Consider the following 15,926-nt stretch of genomic DNA (forward strand, 5'->3'; position numbering starts at 1 on the left):
TGGATAATAATGGTTGTTTTTATTGTAGTTTGAATGTGTACAGTTCAGTTACAGTAGACTGAAATCCACATTACATGGGACATGGTGAATACAATGTAGATATTCACAAAACATGCTCAGTTATCATTAGAATCAACTGTAATGAAAAAAATATATTGAATACTATATATATATATATATATATATATATATATATATATATATATATATATATATATATATATATATATATATATATAATATATATATATATATATATCATGAGAACACTCCTTCCTAGACTATAGACCCTTGAGAGGGAGTGCATGCACCGGTGAAGCACGACGGTAATAGTAAATCCAAAACCTACAGATGTAAAGAACGCACCCTCAGAACCAGGTCGAAGATGCAGTTTGTAATTTAATCCAAAAATCCTATTACACATTTCGACTGCAAGTCAGTGTGATCAAGACTGCCTTGCAGTAAAAATGCGTAATGGGATTTTTGGATAAAATTACAAACCGCATCTTTGACCTGGTTTTCTTTACTTCTGGACATTTTGGATTTACTATTACTGGCGTGCTCTGCTGCTGCAAGCACTGCCTCTCAAGGGTCCATGGTCTGGGAAGGAGCTTTTTTGTTGGAATATATATACAAAATATATATTAAGCCGAGTCCCATGAAAATGGTTAAAAAAAAAGAAAAGGGGACTGGGTATGAATACCCTGACCCCCTAGGTGTGGCACCCCTGTGACCCTGTCAGGGGAAGAAAATCACTTTTCCTAAAAATGTTGCTGCAAAAACATGAGCCGCGAATATGTGGCAAAATTTTCTTTTAAAACAAGCCCCAGCTTCCGCATTTGGTTTGAATATTGCCCCTGGGGCATTTTTGCAAAGAAGGAGGGAGGTGCATAGGGAGGGGGGTTGAGCCCGCTTCCATGGGCTTTATAAAGAAAGATTCAATATCTTGTTCACCTCCTCAAGCCACAGAGACCACCACCTCTCCAGGGCTTAATAAAAACTAATTGGGAGCCTGTGGACCCTTGAGCACCAAGGACCACCACCTCCCAGGAGCCGAAATATTTTACAAAATAAATGGGAGTGGCCGTGAGGCTCCCCTATGGGCCATATACAGCTCTTGGGACCACCACCTCCCCATGGCCTGCCCATGTAAATCAACCCTCAGGGCTGTCTCCTGCTATGTCCTGGGATGCCCACCCCGGGACGTAGTTGTTTGCTCTGACTTTGCGTGAGCTTTGACAGCTCCCACCAAGTCACAGCAAACAGAAACTCTGCTCTCAGCAAGCGAGAGCTCTGAAACCTCTCCCGCTTGCTGAGAGTGAAGTTTTTGACTGTTTCCCTGCCCACTGTAAATCGAGCAGGGAAAAAGACAAAAGTATTGCTCTGACAGACTATCTTTGAGAGGAATACCATCACCCGCAGGAGATGGGGAGCTGGCTGAGCCCGCGGGGCTTAGAGGCTCCCTCCGTGGTCCAGTGTAGGGGAAAGACAATAAAAAGTTAAAAAAAGGTCAGAAACAAGCACAAAGAGGCAGGATGAAGGACAAAAATGGTCTGTAAGAGGCAGAATACAGGTCAGCAATGAGCAGAAAGAGGCAAAATAAAGGTCAGAAATGAGCAGAAACAGGCAGATTAAATGTCAGCAATTCACAGAAAGGGGGAAAATACAGGTCAGCAAAGAGCAGAAAGAGGCAAAATAAAGGTAGGAAACGAGCAGAAAGAGGCAGAATAAAGTTCAGAAACAAGCAGAAAGAGGAGGAATAAAGGTCAGCAACAAGTAGAAAGAGGCAAAAATATGGTCAGAAACTAACAGAAAAAGGCAGAATAAAGGTAAGAAACGAGCACTAAGAGCCACAATAAAATTGAGAAAAGAACAGAAAGAGGCAAAATAAAGGTGAGAATCCAGCAGAGAGAGGCAGAAAAAAGGTCAGAAACAAGCGGAAAGTGGTATGATAGTATTGAGAAACAAGCAGAAAAAGGCAAAATAAATGTCAGAAACAAACAGAAAGGAAAAATACAGGGCAGAATTGAGCTGAAAGAGGGAAAATAAAGGTCAGCAAAGAGCAGAAAGAGGTAAAATATAAGTCAGAAGTGAGCAGAAAAAGGCAGAAAACTAGGGGTGGGTGGTAAACTCCACTCTGCCTAAGGAGTTTGCAGAGTTTACTGGCATGCTTACCCCTAGACTTCATCTTCAAACCGGCAGTGCCTCAGAAGGCATGTTTGCAGAGTAGTTTAGAAAGGTGGTAGGGCCTCCGATGAGGTCTTAGCAATCACTCTGTGGGGGACTTACTTGTAGCAACAATAGGCATTCTTGGCCCCCAACGACCCTCAGCAGCCAAGGGGAGTTTATTCCCCAAACCAGTGATGCACCAGGAGGGCCCTTTGAAGAGCGTTTGAGAAGAGTAGCAGGGCTTCTGACGAGGTTTCAGAAATCCAAGTGTGAGGGACTTACTTGTGTCAACAATATGGGTTCTTGTCCCCCAACAACCCTCAGCAGCCAAGGGGTGTTCATCCCCCAACCAGTAGTGTACCAATAGGCCTGTATGCATAGTGACTGTGAAAGGGGGTGGGGCCTCTGATGAGGTCTCAGCAGTTCCATTGTGAGGGAATTACTTGTGGCAACAATTGGGGTTCTTGGGCCCCAACAACCTTCAGTAGTCAAGGGGACTTCATCCTCCAAATAAACACAGAAATTAGAGTGATACCCTCAGAGAAATGCTGTTTGCTTAATCAGCAAGTCAGCAGGTTAGTACCAGAGACCCAATGGTTTCTCTGTGTGCTTCTAGTTGTTTGTTATCTAAATTCAAGGCAATTCCAAGATGTGGACGAGGATGGCTCACTCACGTATGTGACATGCTTCCTCATCATTTGCCACCTCATCCCACCCTGGTAAGATATTAATACCAGGACGGACTTGACTTCAGAATGGGGCTTTTCTGAGGGAGTTTTTAGATATTTCTTTTCCCAGGACAATGATTTAGGTCCAGTTTATGACTTTAAAAAACCCATGGGATAATCCACTAAAGTATCCTTTAATTTTGTTGGTATCCCTGGTTGACTAAAAGATTAACAAGGGGTAAATACAGGAGGCATACTTAGATGTAATGACCTGTATGCATCACTGTACAAATAATTATGCCAACAGGTTTCTGTAACCAGGCGTGGGTCTAAAGCATTCGTCAGAGCTTTGTCTATGACCCTACACTGCAATTAGTATGTGCTGGGTGGGCTTAGATATAAACAAAGGATCTACCTCTCAACTTGTATTATAATTATTAATAACCTATGAGGTAAATATAAAAGCTGAATAAATTGTTGTTCATGAAATAAGTGAACAAGGAATTATAGTTGACTTAACTTAGCACAATATTCGACCAGAGAGATGGTCGCTGTTAGACCTGGCATCATTGGCATGAGTCTCTCCTCCATTTTATGTCTGTTTGCCTCCTCTGTGTACGATGTTTTGCTGGAATATTGCTTTGGGCACTGGGCCACTGCTGATCAGTGCCACAGTGCAAGTGCTCCCTATGTTAAATTGATACATTAATTGGATTCCATGTTTGGCCTATTTGGTTTACTGTCAGTCCCTAGTATAGTGCACCAGGAGTGCCAGGGCTTGTAAATACAATTGCTGCTGGTGGGCTTGCAGCACTGATTGTGCCACCCACAGAAGCAGCCTGGTAAAATATGTCTAAGGTCTGCCATTGCAGAACCTGCGTGCAGTCTGGTACTGTCATGCTGACTGCGCAAGTACACCTACTTGCCAGTCCCCAAATCCTTCCCTTAACTTCATGTTAGTCACCCCTATGGTAGGCCCAAGGGCAGGGTGCATTGTAAGCATAAGGTAGGACAAGCCCTGATGTGTGTGGCATGTCCTAATAGTGAATTACAGTGATTTTTGTTTTTCACTATTGTAAGGCTACCTGCTCTCCTTAGGCCTGAATGGGCTGCTGGAATTATTACACTATATAATACTAAACAGACTCAGAGAGCATGATGGAAAGTCGAGTTTAGTATCCCTGAACTCAGAATTTGATAACACATCCTTTAGGATGGATGGTTTTTAGATTCTGAGTTTGAAACTAGCACTTTTAGAAAGTGACTAGTTTCTTGTCTAACTATTTACCGGTCTCTTCTGGTTTGGTGTGTGTGACAGGGGCTGGGTGGCTCCAGAAGTCTGAGTGAGTCAGTGTGGGGTGAATGAGGCATTTGCGTTCAGAGTGGGGGAAGAGTAGTTCCCGATAGCCTGCCCTGCCTGATACAATACTGGCTCCACCTCCTGCCGGGCGACTGATGGCCCTGCCCCTGCCAGTGACAATACTGGCTCCACCTCCTGCTGGGCGGCTGAAGACCCTGCCCTGCACAGTGAATAGGCCAGGTGCCTCAGCCTGGCAACACCCACAACAAACCCAGAATGGGGGAAACCCCCCTGCTTGGACAAAGGGATCAAAGCTGCTCCCTCTTGCAACGACGACATTGACAACGACGCCGTATCCTGCTTCGCCACCGCGAGCGCTGCTCCGGCCCGAGATCTCTCGACGGCGCTGCGGATCATCGTTTTCTTCATTCTAAAAGGTACTGTGTTTGTGGGGTCTGTTTCGACTCCGGGCTCGACGTAGCGCTCCTCGCGGTCGACGCCGAACCTTTGGAATAGCTTTGCCTCAACGTCGTGTGACTCCAGTGGGGGTTACATTGTTGCCAAGAACTGGGCTTTAGAGAAGAAGAGTTACGTTTGTTGCTAAAGAACTATTTACGAAGAAGAAGCTTTACCTGAACTATTATTTTTACTTCCAAAGAGTATTTATTGAGATTGTGGTATATTTTTGTCATTATTGGGTCTTGTGCTAAGCCTTATATAAACATCCTTATTTTTATAATACCTTCTGTGTTGTGTCCATTTGTGGTGTATTCACTTTATTACTGTATGTGGTCATAAATGCTTAACACACTGCCTCTGAGATAGACCTGTCTGCTCTGCCAAGCTACCAAGGGGGTGAGGGGGGGTTATCTGAGTGTGTGATCCCCTTGCCCTGACTAGAGGAGGTGGGTCCCTATTTGTCAGAAGTATTTACCTCTGCCAACTAGAGACCAGCCGATTCTAACATTGTTGGTCAGCGGTGAGGATTTGAACTTTGCATTTATAACTCATGTGCAGTGATTAGTGTACGCTGCATAGTGAAAGCAGACCATAGCGCAGCCACAATCTATTTTGGTAGGATATTCTATTTTTGTTCTCCGCTTTCCTGGAGCTTATTTTTTTAACACTGCCAGTTTTTACCATGAGTGATGCCGGAGTCACTACCCCTGTTGTTGTAGAGGAGTTTGATAGGAAGAAGATAACAAAAATACAAGAGGGAGGAGCTGGAGCACTTTTGCAAGCAGTTTAAAGTTCCTACAACAGGCCTCAAAAAGAAAGATGACTTTCGCACACCTTTGGAGGCCTGGTTAGAGGCAGAGATCCCTCTGACCCGGTGGTGGTACCGCATGGGGAAGGGGAGGAGGAAGAGCCCGTGAATGGGCCAGGGTCCTCTCCCGGCAGCAGCGTTTCCTCCAAGGGTCTTTCTCCTGAAGAATTAGAAGACAGGGCGAAGGAACGAGAGTACCAGTTAGAAATGGCAAAACTTAAATTAGGAGGGCAGTTGGAGTTAGAGAATGCAAGAAGCAGGAGAGATGCTGAAATGGAGAGCAAAAGGTTAGATTTTGAAAGAGAAAAATTAGCGTTTGAACGTGAGAAAATGGTGAGGGAGATGGAGCTCAAAACTAAAAGTTTAGAATTGAATCGCTCTGGTGGCAGCATTCCATCTGGGCCTGCAGAAAGTAGGTTTTATTTTCCCAAAGATGTGATAAAAGATTTTCATAAGAATTAAGATATTGGCCAATGGTTCAAAGCATATGAGTTAGCATTGTTGGCCCACCGGGTCCCTGAGAAGGATTGGGGAGTGGGGTTGTGGCGTCGCTTTGTCAATGAAGGGAGAGATAACCTGTTGGACATGCCTGTTGAGGATAGGATGTCTTATACTCATATGAAAGATGCTTTAATGTTAAGGTATGGCCTAACTCCAGAAAAGTACAGACAAGCCTTTAGAGAATGTAAGAAATTGCCTGGTACTACGTGGGTTGAATATGTGTCTTTTTTTGCAGAGCCATGGATAGTTGGATAAAGGGTAGCAAAGTGGAAAGTTATGATGCCCTTTATGATTTGTTTGCTTGGGAGCACTTGTCTAATAACTGTTTTCCAGAGCTACGCCAGCACCTTATTGATAGTAAGATATCTAGCCCTAGAAAACTTGCTGAAGAGGCGGACCGCTGGGTCAGTACCAGGGTCCACAAGGGTCCAGTGGGAGACTCAGCCAAAGGTGGGCATGGTCCCCAGCAGAAAAGTGGGGGGGACATGGGTAAACAGAGGGAGTTTCAGAAAGGGCCCCAAAGTAATCCCCAAGGGAACCAAGGGAAGGGTTCCCAGCCTCCCCCAGTAAAGAAGCCAGAGGCCCCGACAGGTAAACCTGTTCCTAGGGGCCCCATGACCTGCTACGCTTGTAAGCAGGTGGGACACCGGTATTATGATCCCCAGTGTCCCATGAAGAACTCTAATGCACCACCACGTGCATCCCCCCGTCAGATGGCGAGTGTAGCCCTGGGAGGGGAGGAGATGGTTGCCCCTGGTGGGAGGGGCCTCGCAGAAATGTCCCTGGTCTCTTTAGGAGACATAGAAATGGTCCCGCCACCCCCTCTGCCTAGCAACACTAAGAAATATAGGCAGTGGGTGACCATTAATGGCCATAGGGTGGAAGCTCTCAGAGACACCGGAGCGAGTGTGACAGCTGTCAAGTGTCACTTGGTGTCCAGAGAGCAGGTGGTCCCTCATGCATTTTACCCTGTTGTAGCTGCTGACAACTCACAGAGAGAGGGTGAAGTAGCTCAGGTTCCCTTTGAATGGGGGGGGTCTCAGGGACTCTTCAGGTTGCTGTGAGGCCCGCCATGCCTGTTGACTGTCTCCTGGGCAATGATTTGGAGGACTCCCCTTGGGCTAAGGTGGAGCGAGAGACACATTTGAAAATGTTGGGTGTGCCGGAGTGGGTGTGTGCAACCACTCAATCCATGACAGCTAGTAAGGGTGTTGATGGGGTTCTGGAGCCTGAAAGTATGGCCCGGGACGCAGCTGTGACGAGAAGAGGCAGGGGGGCGCGGGTAACCGTCCCCCATAGTTCCCACAGTCCAGGAGGAGGCAGACCTTGACTGGGATGCCCTGGAACCTACAGGGAAACAAGTTGCTGAACTGGGAGACCTGCCCGAGCTGACCCACTGGCAGCAGGATTGTGGGCCCTCCAGGGAAGAATTTTGTGCTGAGCAGAAAGTGTGCCCTTCTCTTGTGGGTATGAGGCAGCAGGCCTCAGCCCAAACAACAAGTGATCAGTCAGGATCACATTTGGTCTACTGGAAGAACGACCTCCTGTATAGCGAGCCTAAGGCTGCTGAGCCTGGGTCAACCCATGTGCTGGTGGTATCCCAGCGCTTCAGAACCTTCCTACTGGGTTTGGCTCATGACGTTCCATTAGGTGGACATCTGGGGCAGGACAAGACCTATGATAGGCTTGTCACCCATTTTTATTGGCCCCAGATGAGAAGGGATGTAGACATCCATTGTAAAACCTGCCAAACTTGCCAGGCAAGTGGGAAAAGCGGGCAGAAGCAGAAGGCTCCCCTCCAACCTTTTCCCGTCGTCAATACCCCCTTTGATCGGGTGTCGATCGACATTGTGGGGCCACTGGATCCCAAGACAGCCATGGGCAATAGGTTCATCCTGGTATTGGTGGACCATGCCACCAGGTACCCGGAAGCCATCCCTCTCCGCACAGTGACGGCCCCCGTGGTGGGACGGGCACTGATGGGTGTTTTCTCCCGCATGGGGTCCCCCAGAGAGGTGGTGTCAGACCGGGGCACCAACTTCATTTCCAATTACATGAAGTCCCTGTGGAAGGAGTGTGGGGTAACCTACAACTTCACCACTCCTTACCACCCACAAGGTAATGGGCTGGTTGAGAGATTCAACCGGACCCTTAAAGGCATGATCATGGGTCTTGAAGAACCAATGAGGTGTAAATGGGACGTCCTCTTACCATGCCTGCTGTTTGCTTACCGTGAGGTGCCACAAAAGTCTCTAGGGTTCAGCCCCTTTGAGCTTTTTTATGGACACCCGGTAAGAGGACCTTTGAGTCTGGTCAAAGAAGGCTGGGAGCAATCTCCCAGGAAACCTCCCCAGGATGTATACAGTTAGATGCTGGCCTTTAGGAACCAGACTCGGCGCTTCAGAGATCTTGCTCAGGCAAATCTGGAGGTCAGCCAGGAAAAGATGAAGCAGTGGTACGACTGGAATGCCACTCTGGTGAAGCTTCAACCTGGTCAGAAAGTTTGGGTCATGTCCCCTGTAGAACCTTGTGCGCTCAAGGACAGGTGGACTGAACAATTTGAGGTTGTGGAGAAAAAGAGCGATGTCACCTACTTGGTGAACTTGAAGTCTCCCAGGAACCCCCTGAGGGTCCTGCATGTCAACCTGTTAAAACCCCACTTAGAAAGGTCCGAAGTGGGCATGCTCCGAGCTACAGATGCTGGAATGGAGGAGAAGAGAGAGCCTCTTCCGTACCTCCTGTATGCAAAAGAGCAAGATGGGTCAGTGGATGGTGTTGTCCTCTCTGACACACTGACCCCTGAGCAGCAGCAGGATTGTCACCAACTGTTGGGACAATTCCCTGATCTGTTCTCCTTAACCCCTGGTGTCACTCAGTGGAGTGTCCATGATGTGGACACCGGGAACAGCACTTCTGTGAAGCACAAAGCCTACAGAGTGACTGATAAGGTCAGAGCCTACATCAAGGAGGAGGTCTCCAAGATGTTTGCCTTAGCGGTGGTTGAGTCCTCTAGCAATCCTTGGGCCAGCCCAGTGGTCTTGGTCCCAAAGGCTACAGCACCTGGTGCTTCACCAGAACTTCGGTTCTGTGTGGATTACCGAGTACTCAACTCAGTCACCAAGACTGGCGTGCATCCCATCCCCAGAGCTGATGAGCTCATAGATCAGTTGGGGGCTGCCCGGTACCTCAGTACGTTTGATCTAACGTCTGGGTACTGGCAGATCGCCTTGACTGATGGGGCAAAAGAGAGGTCTGCATTCTCCACACCAGATGGGCACTACCAGTTCCGGGTTATGCCCTTTGGGATGAAGAATGCCTCTGTCACCTTCCAGACGTTGGTCAACTGGGTATTGGCTGGACTGGAGGATTTCAGCGCCGCCTACCTGGTTGACATAGCAGTGTTCAGCGCCAGCTGGGAGGAACACTTGCGCCACCTTCAGGAAGTGTTGTTGGCTCTGCGCAGAGCAGGCCTCATATTCAAGGCAAGCAAATGCCAGATTGGGCAGGGTTTAGTGTTGTACTTGGGGCACCAAGTAGGGAGCGGCAAGGTGGCCCCCCTGCAACCCAAGATAGATACCATCCTGGCTTGGGCACCACCCAAAACCCAGACTCAGGAGAGAGCCTTCTTAGGTCTCACGGGTTACTACAGGAGGTTTGTCAAGGGGTATGGCAACATTGTGCACCCCTTGACTTCGCTAACTTCCAGGAAACAGCCAAGACTGGTGATCTGGACTGACGCCTGTCAGACGGCCTTTGACACCCTGAAGACTGCAATGTGTACAGCACCAATACTCCAGGCCCCCAAAATTTCCAAGGAATGTATTGTCCAGACGGACGCTTCAGAGCATGGCGTGGGGGCTGTTCTAGCACAGATGAATGAGGAAGGCTGAGACTTACCTGTAGCCTTCATCAGTAGGAGGTTACTGTCCAGGGAACAGAGGTGGAGTGCGATAGAGCGAGAAGCATTTGCTGTGGTCTGGGCACTGAAGAAGCTAAGACCCTACCTGTTTGGGACTCACTTCCGGGTTCAGACAGACCACAGGCCACTCAGATGGTTGATGCAGATGAGGGGTGAGAACCCAAAGCGGTTGAAGTGGTCCATTTCCCTACAGGGGATGGACCTCATGGTGGAACACCGCCCTGGTACAGATCACGCCAATGCTGATGGTCTGTCCAGATTTTTCCGCCTTAGTGATGAGGACTCCCTAGGTGAAGGGTAGTTCTCTCCACATTTCAGCTGGAGGGAACACGTGTTAGACCTGGCATAATTGGCATGAGTCTCTCCTCCATTTTTTGTCTGTTTGCCTCCTCTGTTTACGATGTTTTGCTGGAATATTGCTTTGGGCACTGGGCCACTGCTGATCAGTGCCACAGTGCAAGTGCTCCCTATGTTAAATTGGTACATTAATTGGATTCCATGTTTGGCCTATTTGGTTTACTGTTAGTCCCTAGTATAGTGCACCAGGAGTGTCAGGACTTGTAAATACAAATGCTGCTGGTGGGCTTGCAGCACTGGTTGTGCCACCCACAGAAGCGGCCTAGTAAAATATGTCTAAGGTCTGCCATTGCAGAACCTGCGTGCAGTCTGGTACTGCCATGCTGACTGCGCAAGTACACCTACTTGCCAGTCCCCAAAACCTTCCCTTAACTTCATGTTAATCACCCCTATGGTAGGCCCAAGGGCAGGGTGCATTGTAAGCATAAGGTAGGACAAGCCCTGATGTGTGTAGCATGTCCTAATAGTGAATTACAGCCATTTTCGTTTCTCACTATTGTAAGGCTACCTGCTCTCCTTAGGCCAGAATGGGCTGCTGGAATTATTACACTATATAATCCTAAACAGACTCAGAGAGCATGGTGGAAGTCGAGTTTAGTATCCCTGAACTCAGAATTTGATAACACATCTTTTTGGATGGATGGTTTTTAGATTCTGAGTTTGAAACTAGCACTTTTAGAAAGTGACTAGTTTCTTGTCTAACTATTTACCGGTCTCTGCTGGCTTGGTGTGTGTGACAGGGGCCGGGTGGCTCCAGAAGTCTGAGTGAGTCAGTGTGGGGTGAATGAGGCATTTGCATTTAGAGTGGGGGAAGAGTAGTTCTCGATAGCCTGCCCTGCCTGACACAATACTGGCTCCACCTCCTGCTGGGCGACTGATGGCCCTGCCACTGCCAGTGACAATACTGGCTCCACCTCCTGCTGGGCGGCTGAAGACCCTGCCCTGCACAGTGAATAGGCCAGGTGCCTCAGCCTGGCAACACCCACAACAAACCCAGGATGGGAGAAACTCCCCTGCATGGACAAAGGGATCAAAGCAGAAAAGGGGTATAAGAGAAGGACCCCTGCACCCAAGATTTTAGATCACTTCTGACAAGGAAACCTATACCAAGGACAAGAAGCCTGCTGATCCAAGGACTTGCCTGCCCCTTCTGCCAGAGCGCTGTTTGCTGGGGGGAATCCTGCAGTCGCTTCTTTATTTTTGCCAAGGAACAAGGAGAGAGGAACTGAGTGTGTACTCTCAAGCTTTGCCAAGAAAATCTCCAAGGGCTGGAAGAGTGCCAGTCTCCTGTTGAAGTCGCAGGGCTAAAGGACTTCACCATCTGCTAAACTTGCCTGTTGCTGGAATGTGGGAGTCCAGCACATCTAAAGAAACCAGCAATCACGACGACGACGCCGACGCCGAATCCAGCTCGTCATCGTGAGTACGACTCCAGTGCCCCGCACCTTCGACGCCGGCAGCCGGGCCCGATCGATGCCAGTAGCGACGCCGCTACCGATCGCCTCAACACCGCAGCCCTTATCGACGTCGTGAGCGCTGCTCCCTCTTGCAACGACGACATCGACATCTCTCGACGCTGCTGCGGATCATCGTTTTCTTAATTCTAAAAGGTACTGTGTTTGTGGGGTCTGTTTCGACTCCGGGCTCGACGTAGCGCTCCTCGCGGTCGACGCCGAACCTTTGGAATAGCTTTGCCTCGACGTCGTGTGACTCCAGTGGGGGTTACATTGTTGCCAAGAACTGGGCTTTAGAGAAGAAGAGTTACGTTTGTTGCTAAAGAACTATTTACGAAGAAGAAGCTTTACCTGAACTATTATTTTTACTTCCAAAGAGTATTTATTGAGATTGTGGTATATTTTTGTCATTATTGGGTCTTGTGCTAAGCCTTATATAAACATCCTTATTTTTATAATACCTTCTGTGTTGTGTCCATTTGTGGTGTATTCACTTTATTACTGTATGTGGTCATAAATGCTTAACACTCTGCCTCTGAGATAGGCCTGTCTGCTCTGTCAAGCTACCAAGGGGGTGAGCGGGGGTTATCTGAGTGTGTGATACCCTTGCCCTGACTAGAGGAGGTGGGTCCCTATTTGTCAGAAGTATTTACCTCAGCCAACTAGAGACCAGCCGATTCTAGCAGTCGCTATTATCAAAAATGGTTAAAATATGTAGCACTATATGACACAAATTAACTAACAACAGACAAGTCATTAGAGTGAGTAGACTAACTCTATCCTTTGGTGACATATATAAGGTCAGTCTCGTTCATAATATATAACAATGCAGTGATCAAAGTGAAGCAAGCAGACAAAAGTAAATACCTAGAACTATTTAGCTAGGTGCTACATAGTCTGTTCTGAGTGGGTCTCTCCTGTAGTCACACTCTTGAGTCATGAATAGATATATAAGCTAGAGTTTAGACAGATATCAGCTCAATGGAGAGAATATAAAAAAAACAATATATGTAGATATTGCCCTACTGTGATAAGAACAGGAATGGAAGGCAGAATAAGTTATATATGGAACACAACAACACTTCAGATACACTTAAAACATATAATCACACCCTGTCCTCTTTTGCAATAGGAGCGATATACAAGGCTACTAAGATATCCTGTTTCACTGCCTCTTGAAGGGCCTGCATTCTAACAATCCTCAAAACACTCCATGCAAGACTTACTTCATCAAGTTCGAGAACCCACTTGTCACCTAACTTGCACCATCGATCAGCCGTCTGGTTCAGGAGATTTTTGCCTGGAAGTTCTTGTTTTTAAGTTTCTAGATCACGGTCAAATTAGATGATCATTTGCACCTGTGCTTCAGGTCAGTAGCCGAGGGGCAGGTGGGAAAATCCGGACCGGAGCCGTAATCCTCGCCCAGCATGCGTAAGGATTCGAGGATCCCACCCTGCAACCCGACATGCCCGCACCTTGCGCCTCGATCGTACATCAATTTGGGGGCATTTCCCAAGGACAATGGCACCTAAGTCTGCATGTGGGTGGAGGTGATGTTATCAAAAATCCGGTTTGCTTAACCCGGAATTGTCTTTTGGCCTCATGTGATGATCTCTTTTGTGCTGCAATATGGGACATGAAGTCCCCCATTGTAGTGATAGCTGGACAACCTGTATTTTTCTTAACAAAAAATATATATTTATATTGAGCCAAACAGAGTATCAGGACATCAAACATCTGCTCATTTTCAAAATACTGAGATCTAGAAACCCTCCAGAATATCTCTGGATGACATGTGGGACAGAGCCCTGATTTTCTAAAAGGAAAATTATATATTTTCCTGGATTTTTACATCTGCCACAAGCCTCTGTTTTTTAGATTTTTTGAAAAAAGTGACTTTGTGTGGAGGACCGGTACTCACTAGCGAGTAATTGTGTATTACATTTTTTAATCTGTATAGGATTCCTATCAAATTCACATTGTCTCCTACAATCAGGCTCGGGCGAAGCATTACGATTATCTACTGGTAGACCCAGATTTTTACACAAAGGCAAGAAATCAATCAATCAATCAGGGAAATGTAAGCGCACTATCACCCGTAAGGGTCTCAAGGCGCTGAGGGGAGGGGGGTCCACAGATCTGTCAACCGAAAAGCCAGGTCTTGAGGGCCTTCCTGAAGGTGTCCAGGAAGAAGGTGCAGCTGATGTCCTCCGGCAGTTTGTTACAGGTTTTGGCTGCAATGTGAGAGAAGGGTCATCTGCCTGCTCTGGCTCTGTGGATGCACTGAGTTTTGGCCAGTGCGAGGTTGGTTAATCAGAGGTTTCTTTTGGGTACGTCGAAGTTTATTCTGTCATTGAGGTATTTGGGTCTGTTGTTGTGTAGGCATTTGTAGGGGAGAGTGAGGATTCTGATCTCTACCAGACAGGATTTGCTCGGAACCCAGTTGACTCACCGTAGAGCTGGAGAAGTTTAAGGCAACGGGGGCCAGAGCACTGTGGGTTACTCAGGAACAGGAGCATGTCATCCGTGTATATACACGATACTCGAGACCAACTCACCATTGCCAGCCCCACTCCTGAGCATCACATCTTAGGCCCAGTGAGTCAGGCCAGGAGGATAGACAAGTTGATCAGGATATGGAGCAGAAGAGGCGTCAAGGACCGGGTCAGGGACTGCATTGAATTCTCCTTCAATTATTGTGACACTCTGGGGAAGAGTCAGAATAAAGGATCTCAAGGTATGCAAGGAAGGCTGCAGCAGGGGCGGCAGAGTATAACAAGATACAAAGTTGTAATGTCGCTCCTTCAGGCTGCCCTAAACACCCACATAACAATCCTGTGGGTCCGTGTGGTGAGCAATAACCACCAGGGGAAGAACCGAAGCAATAAGGCAACCACCCTGGAACCGCGTGCGAACCCGAGTGGTACACCCTATTGTAACTGAAGCAGCCTAGGAAGGGACACCTCGTACCTAACAGGTGGGTCTCCTGCAGGAGGACGTCTGCTGGTTTGCATTCTGATCTCTACCAGGCATGATTTGCTCGGAGCTCAGTTGCCTCACTGTAGAGCTGGAGAAGTTTAAGGCACCAGGGGCCAGAGCACTGTGGGTCACTCAGGAACAGGAGCATGTCATCCGTGTATAACGATACACTATACTTGAGACCAACTCCCCATTGCTAGCCCCATACCTGAGTATCGTACCTTATAAGCTACGCCTGAGGCTCCATCAATAGGGAAAAAAGCAAGGCATCTGGCACAGTCAGTAGAGTTATACTATCTAGAAGAGGATTGGCTATTTCTTCAAGAAGCAGAGGACAGCTTGAGTATAACCCCGTTAGAACTCCGCGAAGGTCACAGCAATCACCGGGATCTCCTTCCGGAGGCAAATCCTGCCTGGTAGAGATCAGAGATCAGAGTGCATCTCAGCACTGAGAACCGTTTAATCAGGTACAGAATGCCACTCACGTTCCAGGAGAGCACCGTAAGTTATGGGGCAAACTTAGCACAGTTAAATGGAAGCACCTCACACCTGGCCCAGTGCAGCCCACACCCAACCTAGAGGGGAAGTGCAACTCCAGGAGCCCACTATACCCTGCCACTGTATTCCAATCACTGAAGCCTGCCTGTGTGGTAGCCATTACTAACCTAAGGGAAAAAACAATGTTAATGCACAACTTATCAGAAACAAGAACAGGTTTGAGAACATGACAATACAACCTACCCCCTAACGCCCTCCCACCTCACACTTCAACCAAGGAAGCATCTGTCACCCTAACCGAGGAGCCCAAACCTCCAACTAAGGGGAAAAGCTATTGTGAACCATAGACCCCCATGTAACAGGATCTGGTATGTAACAATGATCTACTTATTCATTCAAAGGAGATGCACTCACTATGGGCCTCCACAGAGATATTGGCCAATGTAAAAAGCATAGTATACATAACTGACATTCGTCTGGATTAAAATTGGCAAGTCACCCCACTCTCACCAACTCTCCAGACCCACCACCCCAGAACGCAGATTAGGAGCATCTTGATCATGGAATGTCCAATAGCTGGGTTGAGGGGCTCCAAATCTCCCCTGCAGACCTGAAAACCAAAGGAGTAGCCAACAAGTTCTCAGTCTCCCCCTGTGTGGGAGAAATGCCGGATCTTACGGGTCTGGGCCCGGGTCCTCTGGCATGGACCCACGGCCCGCTCGGGCACTTCAGGACTGGGAGTGCCCCTCCCAACATCGGCGGCAGTAAAGCGATCGTGCTCATACTTAGGTACTAGGTGGTCGGCATTGTTTGG

The sequence above is a fragment of the Lissotriton helveticus genome, chromosome 11, assembly GCF_964261635.1.
Source record: "Lissotriton helveticus chromosome 11, aLisHel1.1, whole genome shotgun sequence".
Lineage (NCBI taxonomy): Eukaryota > Metazoa > Chordata > Amphibia > Caudata > Salamandridae > Lissotriton > Lissotriton helveticus.